Source organism: Mya arenaria, chromosome 12 (genome assembly GCF_026914265.1).
Source record: "Mya arenaria isolate MELC-2E11 chromosome 12, ASM2691426v1".
NCBI classification, from domain to species: domain Eukaryota; kingdom Metazoa; phylum Mollusca; class Bivalvia; order Myida; family Myidae; genus Mya; species Mya arenaria.
The window spans coordinates 2,963,608-2,976,663 of record NC_069133.1 but is presented as its reverse complement, the minus strand read 5'-3'; the positions used below and the strand labels follow the sequence as shown (position 1 = coordinate 2,976,663).

General features: G+C 33.5%; 1 protein-coding gene across 24 annotated transcripts in view; it reads left to right on the top strand.

Moving 5' to 3' along the window:
- Positions 1–13,056, top strand: part of LOC128211285 (dopamine receptor 1-like) — a 342,707-nt gene that overhangs the window by 130,095 nt on the left and 199,556 nt on the right. The window lies entirely within an intron of this gene.

Sequence of the window (13,056 nt, the reverse complement as noted above, 5' to 3'; positions counted from 1 at the left end):
CTGGTAGGTTTGTATTGTTGTCAGAATACTTTTAACTAATATATTTCATTCCCTAAACATTTTTAAACGAAAAGGTAACACGTATAAGTCTCGATCGACTTAAAGACTTAATTAGGTAATACTTCATTTGTATTTCTGATAAATGGTAGCTCTTCCGACACACGATATATGCAGACTGAGCCGACCAATAAAAAGGGTAGACCATTATAATCATTTAAATGCTTTGTTTGTAATTGGCAAACAAGTACAGTGCTGAAAAATGAATGAATCAAGCTCCCTTTCATTGAGACAATAGGCTTCTTAATAACTGTTGGTATCATTATTGTTAAAATGAAACGGATGTTAGTGATGACATAAATCTTTAGTTAGATGAGCATTATCGTTACGTTTCATGCTGTGATATTTCTAATGCGTGAACGTTTTCCATTTAAAGCTAACATACGATGCATCGTTTTTCTCTGATGTTGAATCCCCATGAACAGTACGGTGTTGTGTTTGTGCAAAACAATTTCATCTAGCCCTAAAATAAATTGTGTTCAAACGAGTAATAATTTGAAAAGATATTTTTTTTATAGTTTTTTACATAAAAAAATACGAAAGGAATAATAAGCAGAGTGAAATTCCCAAATATTTTATGACTTTCGGTGTTTTTTTGTGTCAAACACTGGGTTTTATCTTGATATAATCTACGTTTAAAACAGCGTGTTAATCGAAAGTTATAACGCACTTTAACACAGACAGTGCTGGGAAGAAATATTAATGAAATCATTTACAGTATCAATCTGCTATACCTCGGCCCGACATCTCAAATTGATCTCAGTTTATTGATATTTTTCGAATAGAACACTTTATTTAGATGCAAGTTTGATTGTCCAACTCTGTCTTAACGAGTCTCAAATGGCGGTTGTTGTGAAAAGAAGCGAGTTTTTTCATAAACATGCAATTTGCTAAGGGCTTAGTGTTTGGTTTTGTTCCGATGGTTTGAGGCGTTTCGTTTTTTTTTTCGAAAATGTTTGTAAAGAAAACCCTTTAATTCTAAACGTATGTTCTTTTTCAATAGTATGTAGTGGTCCTTGGGTGTGATTTCTTTTAATTTCGCTTCATGTCATTTTGTATAAACGTGTTGCCTCCTGCACACTTAATGTTTAAATGTCAACTTCATGTCTCATTTTGTTTTTATTTTACTTGCTAGCTATCGATGTAGTTTGAAATGAAGATGATAATTACTTATTAAGTTGTTCTTAAATAATTCCAGTATTTTATCTAATAAAACCAAGAGTCAATTTACTTTACCAATCTGAAAATTAATTCTAGCACCGTTTTATTTCTCGAACCACCTTGATTGCTACTTGTTTGTTCTTGAAATTAAATGTATCCATGTAATGTTTACTCTTGCAATCCGATATCAATGTTCATGCAACAATTACTACATGGTATATCTCCTGTAATGCATTTCTAATTGATGTACACTTATTGTCGTTAATGTATACCATTTAGTAGGTGGTGCAGGTCAGGTCATATAGTTGTACGATCTCTGGATATGTAAAATATTCTTAACTTTCTGCATAAGTTAAAAGCTGGTGAACTTTAATTTCTGTTGAACAACAAATAAAAAGGTACCAGGGACTGATCACATTAATATGAGTTTGTCATTGCATAACAATTAAAATATAGCAGTCAATTGTATTATACTAGGTTATCCACAAGTTACCCTTAAGGTAATTTTGTAATGATTGTTTTTTTTTTCTTTTTGATTGGTCTACATCAATGATTGAATTCATATTGACCAATGAATTAACATTTTGGCTATCTTTAACCAATTCAGTACATTAACAAGTTTCATACAATTGGTCGCTGAAAACATAAGACTTGTACGAGCGTAAAACGATAGAAAGGCCAAGTAGCCCAAAACAACAACAAACCACATGCCTTGTTTATATGCACATCAAGAAAACACATGCCTTGTTTATATGCACATCAAGAAAACACATGCCTTGTTTATATGCACATCAAGAAAACACATGCCTTGTTTATATGCACATCAAGAAAACACATGCCTTGTTTATATGCACATCAAGAAAACAAATGCCTTGTTTATATGCACATCAAGAAAACACACGCCTTGTTTATATGCACATCAAGAAAACACATGCCTTGTTTATATGCACATCAAGAAAACAAATGCCTTGTTTATATGCACACCAACATAACAAATGCCTTTATAATAGACACAATAACATAAGAAAGGCCTTGTTAATAGGCACAACAACAAAACAAAGGCCTTGTTTAAAGGTCCAGGGCCTAACAGGATTATACATATGACGTACGAGCAATTTTAGACCAGTAACCTTACGGAATTGATTATTCGAGCGATATAATAAGAGGCCTAGTTTCTATAAGTGTTGGATGATTATAGAGAAAAAATAAAAGTGCGTATATACTTTTGACAGATGTTTAGATATTGTTTAATAAAACCCCGAGATTCAACATTTACAATACTTAAATGTATGGGAAATAAATTGCTTGCCGCACAGGCTATCTCCTTACTTTAAAGAACTTGTTTCAAAATATTTTTTGTGAGAAGTCTATCAAAGCAACCACCAGTACACGAACTGGCACTGATTTAACATTTCGGTGCTTTTTGTTCAGACAGCTATTTCAAACAGAAACCAGTTATACAAATGTACACAGTTTTCGTTAAGGCTGAATTTAGTTTAGATTGACATTGAGTTATGGCTTAGCAAGGCTATGTATTGATATATCTAAAGAGCTAAGGCTGCCATAGGCATACCTGCTCGGTGCAAGCTTCCAGCACCGACGATGGTATCGTTAAAAACTGAAATGTGGCACTACTTTTGAATTATGGTGCATGATGTATACGTAAATGTTTGAATATATGGATATTACTGTTAGTAGAATTTAGGTTTAATTGTTGGCTGAATCATGGACTCAGGATATTGTCAATGTGTGATTAATAAAAACGACCAAAACATAGGGACACCTTACTTCTTTTTGTCATTCTAAACACACACCTGCACACACGAAAGACTCACCACCCTTTTTAAATGTAGTTCCGTCTCTGCGCCGAGCAGTGTCTATAGAGGATGTGGTCAGGCACTTGTGTAGATGCATTCGGCGTACATAACTCAAACTATTCGAGATATATCAAAATGCGTATGCACCCGTACAACCGTTCTTGGGCGGGCAGTATTGAACAGCGCATTGAAGCTGTTGCATAAGCAGTGATATCGGATTGCAATTTATACTGATTTTAACAAATTGCAACGGATTCATGAATCATTAAGTACTCCATATATACGTGTTGTGAGTCTCTGTCAAAAAGCTTCAAAGAAATGACAGTTACGTTTACATAATTAATTATAGGATTTGAATACTTTTACGGAAGGAAACCGCTGAGAGAACTAATCACGAAGATGGATTACAAGGATTTAAACAGATTATAACGGAAGGATATGCATACCACGATAAAGGTATCAAGCAGACCTTTCATTACCATTGCCAAAGAGCAATCACCATACGAAACGGATTAATGGAAGACGATAATTGATGTCAAAACAGATTGAAGAGCTTGAAATATAACTTAAGACCATTGATGTTAGCTCAAATATTTGGATCGTATGAATATGTTCCATATTGGCAAAGGGACATACAAGGAATGTATTTATTATATTTTCGTTATTGCATTACAGCATGGCCGGAAACATACTCCATATATATGACCGTAATTGCATTATTTACATACCGTATTGCTTGATTGTTGCTTTCGGATTATTTTCCCAATGCAAAATGCGATAATTGATTTCTTGTTATAGAGCCATTGGCATCCTTTCTCAAATGTATAACATTCCTGGCATTTTAATAAGTGGATTCTGCAATCATATCTGTTTCTATGTTTTTTGTGGTAGTATCTCCCCTTACGAAAGCTTTCAAATCGTGTCAAAGCGCACCATTCACAATAAATGCAATATGAATGAAAGATGGCAGGGTTTTCACAAATATAACATTCTGCAGGTCAATGATATTGCCTGTTTGATGTTTTTAGGGACTCTGACATCAGAAAGTATAATATGTGAATGAATGTTCACTACGTCTTCAAGAAACACTGAATAACATGTTGCAAATGAAATATTGTTTACATTGGAATAAATTTGTTCATGTCAAAAACTAAGTACGATAGTACTTTTAAAATTTTACTTTTTTTTCTTTTTCTTTTTTTTATTAAAACGTCCATTGGAACACTTTGGTCAAAACTTTTCTCTACAAAATATTTGCATTCCAAATCATATCGTAAAAGATGATGGAGTAATAAAAACATATTTAATTTTGGTGAAGCATATCTCATATACACTTTCCAATATCTGGACTGTGTTAGGAGAAAGAATGTTAATCTTAAAACAAATTGCATCGTCAATGTAATTAAAACGCTCTGTAATAAAGGAGCGTTACGAACATTTGATTCAAAGCTGGTATATTTCGTATGAAAGATGGCCGCCGTAATATACGAAATAAAGTGTTGTTTGAATTATGAAGGATATGGTGAAAAGCGATTGACGATATAGAGCTTAAAGGATATTTACCATGAAACATGACTTTTAAAATAATGTTTGTTCACACTATATATATTTCATATTCTTAGTGTAAACATATTGAATTGAACACATAGAAAGAGTACAGTTAGCTGATCGATATATTGAAACCAATATCACTCAGTTTATTACAATTCTGTATTGGATAGTAAATTGTTTTAACCGAAACACATACCAAGCATTTTTGCAGTTCAAAAATTACATTTTTACGAATGTTTTTTACATGATAGATGATAGAACGTTTGAATGTATCAACTCATGATATACTTTTAATCTAAAATTAGTAAAGATATGTTTTTGAACCTCCAACAATGCCACACAAAATATAAACAGTCGTGGCAACCGTTCTATGATCTTGCTGAATAACACGAAAGGTGGACGCAAGACAAACTAACACAGTAACAAATAGAGTACATTGTAGTGAGTGTAAGCAATGTATTCGCTCACTCGGGCAAGACTAATTCGGCAAGTGCTCCGATAAAATGGTCAGTCATTTTAGTTTCTTTTTGGAGCAAAGTACACTGACAAAATGTGACCCTGGTTAGAGTCACCCTGGTTCCCAACCGTGCACTAGTGAATAGCACTGTCACACGGGACCCCGATTAAAAGTCCCTCCCGGAAGATGATTAGGTACTTTTAGTGATGCGGTGGGGAATCGAACCTGCGACCCCTGGATTGTCAGTCAGCTGTGTTACCACTAGACTACAGATCCACCACAGTTGATTAGTAAGAGAAAATATTATTTAAACTAGTTAACTTAGTTCAACTCTATTTTTATATTTGTTAGAGGTGCTTTTGATTGACTTTGATAAGACAACGATACTGGCTTATTTCTTGCAGAGCCATATTTGGATTACTTCCTTAAAGGACTTGTAATATGGACCGGGGAGATAACTCTTTGTTCACAGGTTTATCATAGCTATAATTGAATTAACCTTTTAGTGATGTTATTCGACGATTGTTGTCTTTTTCAATGTTAATGAATTGTAGTAAAAATGAACTGTAGTAATCTAATTAATTCGGAATTGGAAAGTTCACTATGAAATTGCTTGCTTCAGCGTGTCAAGACAGTTATATACTTGTATTTGATGTGTCGTTTCCAAATTTGAAGAGCTACATTTGTTGTGTATGTTACTTAAAATTGTTGGGAAACATAAATTGAGCTTTGTTCGTGAATCTATTAAGGTCCAAAATGTGTTAGATATGTGTACTCGTAGTACTACGTTGTAGAAATGATTCACGTGTACAATGACATCAACCATAACTACCAGGGCATGTGCAGCAGTTAACCACTATTATTTTGTATCGAAGAGAAACACACGGTAATAAAAAGTCGAAAAAACACATGTATCACTCTGTATATATCTTAACAAAATGTATGTAATATATTTATTTATAAAAAAACATTGAATTTCTAAAGCTGGTCTTTCCATTTTCCTCCAACGCTTGCACAGCAGCGACATTTGAATTGATATATGGAACATTTTATATCGGCACAATTAAAAATCCCCGAGACTATATATACCTGCCCGACATACGTGCTGTGGAATCAATTTTGTTCAGTATTAAACTTAATATGGATACACATGTATGTTTGAACCTTTAAAATTGTTCAATATATCGATTGACATTAGGCGTAACAAACAAAATGCGGTTCCCGACCTTCCCTATTAGTTTGCACCCCTTTCTTATGTTTTATTGCCTGTCGGATTCTTTCTGACCTTTTATTGATTTATTTTTTGGGGGGAGTGGATGGTTGTGTTTACTGTCGGATTTTCCAACATATCTTCCGTCAATTACTTTGTCGCGAAACCACTGACAATCCGTATTTACAAATATACGGTATACATGTATTTTGAACGCCATTATTGACTGACATAAAGCAAGAAAAAAATACATCACATATATTTTTAAATTAGTAAATAAAATTATCTAAAAATGGTCATCATCTGTGGAACATTATAATATTTATCTTTCATTTGCACACTACTGACATCACCAAAAATGACGTTTTATTAATAAAATGGAAAATTCCCGTGGAAGGGAAATAGAGGGATGATCTGAAGGGCGTGATATTACGTGGAAAAGAAACATATTAAAGTATGTGGTGCAAAAACGCTAACTACGCTATTTTGAACGCTACACGTTTACTTTTAGAACATTTGTGTTTTTTATAAGTTAACGCTAATGTACTCACGCACTTTCCACGGAAATGGACAGGAAACGGGGCATTTTACTTCTGACTTTCCTGTGAATGTATTTTCGTTAAGCACACCATTGACCTTGTTATGTCAACTCACTACAAAAATGCAATTACTGACTTTGTTGACCAAGTGTTTTTTATCTTCTTCAAGTTCAATCTTTAAGGTTTGGTCTGAAAACTATTTTCTAGCAATATAACTTTTGTGATGGTACTATGAGTTTATCATTATGAGATTATTCATGTCTAATTACAAGTTCGCCACTAAGTGTGACAATACTTTTCTAACAAATTATTGAGCTCCAACTATACCAATCTCAAAGGAATTATAACATGATCATTATGTGTAAACTTCTCACAAACAAATAAATGTACTTTTTGTGTAAATTAGGTCAACAAATGATCGTGGGCTGTTATATTGAAGTTATTGGATCATCTGCTCAAATAATGTAAATATAAGTCTCAACAAAAGAATCGTCCACCAAGATCTAACGAATTTGCCGAACATGACCGTTGATTAAAACATCTCGTATTGTTTGTAAAAGTCAAACGTAACAATAACGATGTCAATAAATATCCAGTATTGTAAAGTACACAACAATCTGTACAAACATACATTGAACAGTTAATAGGCGGCCACTCTGTCGATGGAAATAAATCACGGTCATATCTAGCCTCATTAGCGTCAATGTCTCGTTAGCGACAGTGGATAGTTTGCGAAAGGGAACGCAGAAAGCCGACACATATTCGTATTTCAGCTGGAAATGATATTTATTTATAGATATATCTTATAACAACAATCTTTTTCTTATATCAACAACTTGCATCTTGCTTCATTATGTGTTAATCATGGTCCCGTATCTCTTTATTGTTGGAATATAGCTTGACCGTGAAATTTTATTAACCTATCAAAGCATCTGTGACCATCCCACTTTAATCAGTCTGAAATTATCAATAGTTTCATCTTGCTAACGATTTCTAGTATCTCAACACACGTACATAATATCTTTAATAAATTTATATTTCATGTTATTAACAATTTCGATTATTTTTATCTTTGCAATTCGCTTTGATAACATCAAATTGCTGAGAAAACATCAACGCAACACAGGATTTGTTTTTGTGTTTATCTGCTTCTGTAAACATTAGTCATAGATTGTTTGCAAACGCACTTTTCAGTTGCATGTATATACTCGTATAGCCATATAGGTTTGTTTCTATATTGATAACGCTATTTTGATGATGGAATGTGTATGATGTGTTTGAACGTTTGTGTTACTCGATCAGTGTCATTTGTGCCCTTACCTTGTGCTTCTGTATGGATATCTGACTTCTGTTCTAGTAGCTGTAGTTTTTATTGTAGTCCCTTGTTGTGTTTGGTTTCGTTTAATTAATCATGTCATCATTTCGATCCAAACCATTAGTTTGGCACAGGTTCTTACTCAGTTAACATTATTTACACAGTATTTTATAAGCTAAATAAGTTCCAATGATAAAGATGCCTTTTCAGCTTTGCTTCTCAATTTATAACACACAAATTACATTTCTTATTTCAGATGACGTGTCGTACTAGCGTTACATGATACTTATAATTGTCTTTCTCATTGAATATCAGTGAAAACTATTTTGCCAATATAAGTCGAAAAAGAACATTGTATGGTTCATCGTTTTCAAATATATCTAAATACTTTAAATAATGTAGCTGCTATTTATGAAATCTGATATTCATCATCATCGCTAGTGCATACTTAAAATGTCATTCGAACTTATATTTTTGTAATAAGCCTCGATTTTAACAGGTGGATAATTGACATTTTGTTTTCCCTAGGCAAATCATAGACCAAGGAATAGGTTATCAACCCTTAGTTATAAACCCAACACCTCCCAAAGGTTAAGTCAGTACAATTATAGATTGCGGATGAGACTTTATGCATACTCTGATTAGATTAGACATTGATGACTTATGTTACCGAGTGATGGATAAGTATCCATCGAATTTAATAATGTCTTTTGGCATAAGGTAAATCAGTGCAGGTGTTTCTGTTTATCTACTAATTCCATGACGTTTTGCGATAGTCCTGTATGTCTATATTTGATACGCAAGCAAAACCTACGCCGTCCAAACTGTGATAAGTGTGACAACCCGTTCATAAATTGCATACATATAATTATGTACATTTATTCAAGATTAAGTCAAAACTTACATAGTTGTAGCGGAAATTTCTTGTGGGTGTATACATAGTTACGTAGGCACTGTTTGTATTAACCTCAAATTATGTGTCATGAGGACATACCTTGTAATGTCCATGGTATGTATCTTCACACATGTCCGTTATTGTGATTAAGCAGGTGCTAAAAACAAAAAAAACTGTACTCGTCACCTCAAAGATTTGACAAAATTTGTTTGTACCTTTCATCAAGTTCCAAGTTTCAAGTGTCTATATTGCTGTTGTTTGGGCTTTGCTTCTTTATCGCCTCCTTTAAGTCAATGGAAACCAAAGCTGTAATAGTTGTATATTCGAAACTTTTAGACGAACATGTGTCCAAACGACAATAACTAGAAACAACGCATAAAAAACACGCATTAAAATAGCTCTACAGTTAAATGATTGAAATACAGCTTTGGAAAGCTCAGTGAAGCATGTGTCAAAACAGTAAAACACAAACATAGGCCTAGGATTCTACTGAACACAACTATTGTCTGAAAATGCCCGAGTACCGCAATGTAAATCTCATATATCTCTTTTTAAATCAGTATGACACAACCTGTAGCATTAAGTGCAAACTGTACAAATTCAATAACCACTGAATCGATTGTATTAAAATAACATAGTCTAAAAGCATTTGTTTGAGAGATTGAAAACGGTCTTACGGTCGATTTCTTATTTCCTTTTTGCCATTGTTAATAAATTTATCTAATAACATGTCGATGGGAATTCCCGTCCCTAAGCGTGTTGAACAGTAGTTTCACTTCGTTCATATGCCAAATGCCTTGAACAGGTGGAATCTATTGCATCGCTTCAGACCAGTGATGAAAATAAATATCGTACAGACTGGGCAATTTGTGTAAACAGGAACAAATACCAGTCATATCAACAGTTCATTAATAACATTTCAACAGGTTGTATTTTCAAATGATTGAAATAAACAACATTTCTTGATCAGTTTCTGTATGACCAGCCAAATAAAAACGTATTAACTCACTATCATAAAGTCCTTAAAGAAGCAAAAAAGTATTTGAGAATGGATAACTAATAAAGACATAACAATACAAACTTACCAACCCAGTGACCCAAACCGTACTGTGATCTTTACGAATTGCATAACAATCAAAGGCTAGATGACTACACTAAACATATGATCGTATAAAGTTTATTAGCCGAAAGCACACGTGTTTTTATACGTTACAGTAAGTATTTTCTTAGTCCCATTAACAATAATAATACTTCTATTTGTAAGACATACTTCCCACTGCCTTTGGCAACGATTCTGCCTTATTTCTACCATGGTCGTACTTGGCCTAAATAATAAATGCACTCGCGAAAAGGATCGGCGAGGTATTTCCTGTTAACAAATCTATCTCAAGCATTATTGAATTATACGCATTTGGCGTTAAAGCTAGCCGAAATATAATCAACCAAAATTCAGTTGCATTCTTCACTTCTTGAACAAAATGTAAGAATGACTTGATTTCTGTTCTCTTTCAATATCAGATAATGTATTTGATGTTCCAAATCCTGTAAATTTCTACAAGATGCACTGTTCTAGAACGTCAGTGTGGCAACTGCTGGAATGTTTTTTATGTGAACGCTAATGTACAATCGCAATTGCCAAGGAAATGGACAGGAAATGGAACTGTTCACTTCTCACTTATCGTCAAATGTATTTTCGTCATATACACAACTGGCTTTGTTGTTTCATATAACTCTAAGAATGTGATACTCAGACATATAGCTCTATTTATCAATTGTTAATAGGTACATTAATTTGAAACTATAATAATACAATGGAAACAACAGTCCCAAAACTGACAATTTCACAAAAAATGCATCTAAAGAAACAGTGCTAAGGACAGATCGAATACTGAACAAAAGACACGTACGCTATACGTTATCTGATCAGATCCGTGTTTGATCAGTCGTATAAGTGAAAGATGGCGACTAGACATGTAGTGTTGGAGAAGAATTATATCAAACTCTTGACAATAAGTTTGTCTACGAGGATGGAAATGAGAATTAGAACCTATGACCCAAGCTTACGTGAGGGATGTAACAATATTAAAATGTAGCCAACATACAACAATGTATTCCAACCTCATCACGTGCATCATGAGATAGCTGTATTCTTTGAGTACATCTCAACACATATCCTTTATTGCTATTACAATGTCCTATCTACGTATTAAAATGGTCATCGTTATGATGACTATGTTAACTGGTATCAGAACAAATTTGGAAATTAATTCTAAAAAGGACTTTTGGATTGTTTCCATTTCTTTACATAAAAGGGAAACTCTTAGTACACATGTTTATTAAACTTTTATAATCACTGCAATTATTTACAAAGAATTACATAGATTATAACGGACAAAAGTACCTCATTTGATTAAGGTATCCATTAGACCGGATATTAGACTTACTGTAAAGCTGTTGATTAATCGAGCGCTATAATCAAGGGATTTATTAATAGGCAAATGGTATGTGTGTTTGATGGAGTTTAGAGCTTAAGCTGTACTTTTATATAAGGGGATTGCTTTAAGCGTAGTTTTCATTTCCGAACCTTTTACACTTATGTAACTTTCTGAAAAACAAAGAAAAAGAAAACCCCAATCTTCGTCTTTAGAATCATGACTATACACGAACCTTACTCCGCTAATATGAACCAAATTGTGTTTTTGACATCGCGTATTGCTATAGTGATTTTTTGAATAATTTTCTGGACATGCAATGAGAGACATGATTTCATGTTAAAGTACCATTGGCAGCCGTTCTCAAAGTAAATATTTTCTCAACATTTTTATGAAATCAATTTTTCGAACGTGTCTTTGTTCTTGTTATTAGGAGCTGTACCATCGAATCGACTCATGCATGCTTTGAAGCCTCGACAAATACTTCCTATATGCGCAATATGGAACACGAAGGACGAGATATTCAGCAAGCATATTGTATTATTTTACTTGTTGCCAGGGATCGGAGAGTTTTTGGGTATATAGGGGATATTATGATATAACGACGATTATCTATTGAAATGTATCATGTCGAGGTCGGTGTGTGAACACGTATCCGTCGAGACCGCTTGAGTCTACTCCAGGTATTTTCGGCCGGTCTCATTTTTTTTTTAATTTAGTGGTTCCCTAGTGCAATGGAAGACTTTCTGTGCTATCGTTTTCAATCCAATGCGCTATAATCTAGCCAAACGTTATTCAGAAGTCTTTATGGGATATTTTCCCAATAACAACCTTTTGTTCGAAGGATTCTAGCTTATCATTTGTTATTGGTTGCTCTGTATTTTGGTGGTTGCCTTTCCGTGTCTGCTTTAGTTCTTTGCGCTTTGACGCAAGGTTCGTCCTTTATTTGTTTTGTGTGATATTTACTTTACATTTTGTTAAAAGGGGAACTGTGTAATACAATATTTAAATGATGACTTATACCATTCATTAAATGTATATGTAATCTATACTTCATCAATTTTAATCATTCAAGTTTATTTTTAATACAAAAAGCAAATATTGAACTTATTATGTGTTTTATTTTCATAATAGTTATATCTTATTTTGCATGCTTTTATAACTTTCATTATGAAAGTTCGTTAGCGAATCAGACTCGTATTTAGACCAATCACCTTTCCGTATTAACAATTAACAGTATAATGCTGCCAATGTGGTTATTTAACTCTGTCGTTGGTAGCCCAAAGATGTCGCGTGTCTCAAATCTTGTTTGTTTTAATAACAAGTGTTGAAACTATCTGCAGCAAGACTCTGTTTTCTTTTGTGTGCATGTATTTCATTTTTGAAGAATATTTATTCTCTCTTCGTCATCAATGTCCAAAGCACTGGGGTTTGTTTTCCTGTTCTGGAGCAGCTACCTCAGCTTGACCATTTACAATTTTCAAAATTATTTTCCACAAACTTTGCTTCAATGTCAATGTCAATCATTTCAATTTCTTAATTTTCCAAAAAAACAATACGAAAATAATTCATTTAGATTTTCCTCATTTAGATCAGAGAGAAAATTTATCTCTTTCAATCAA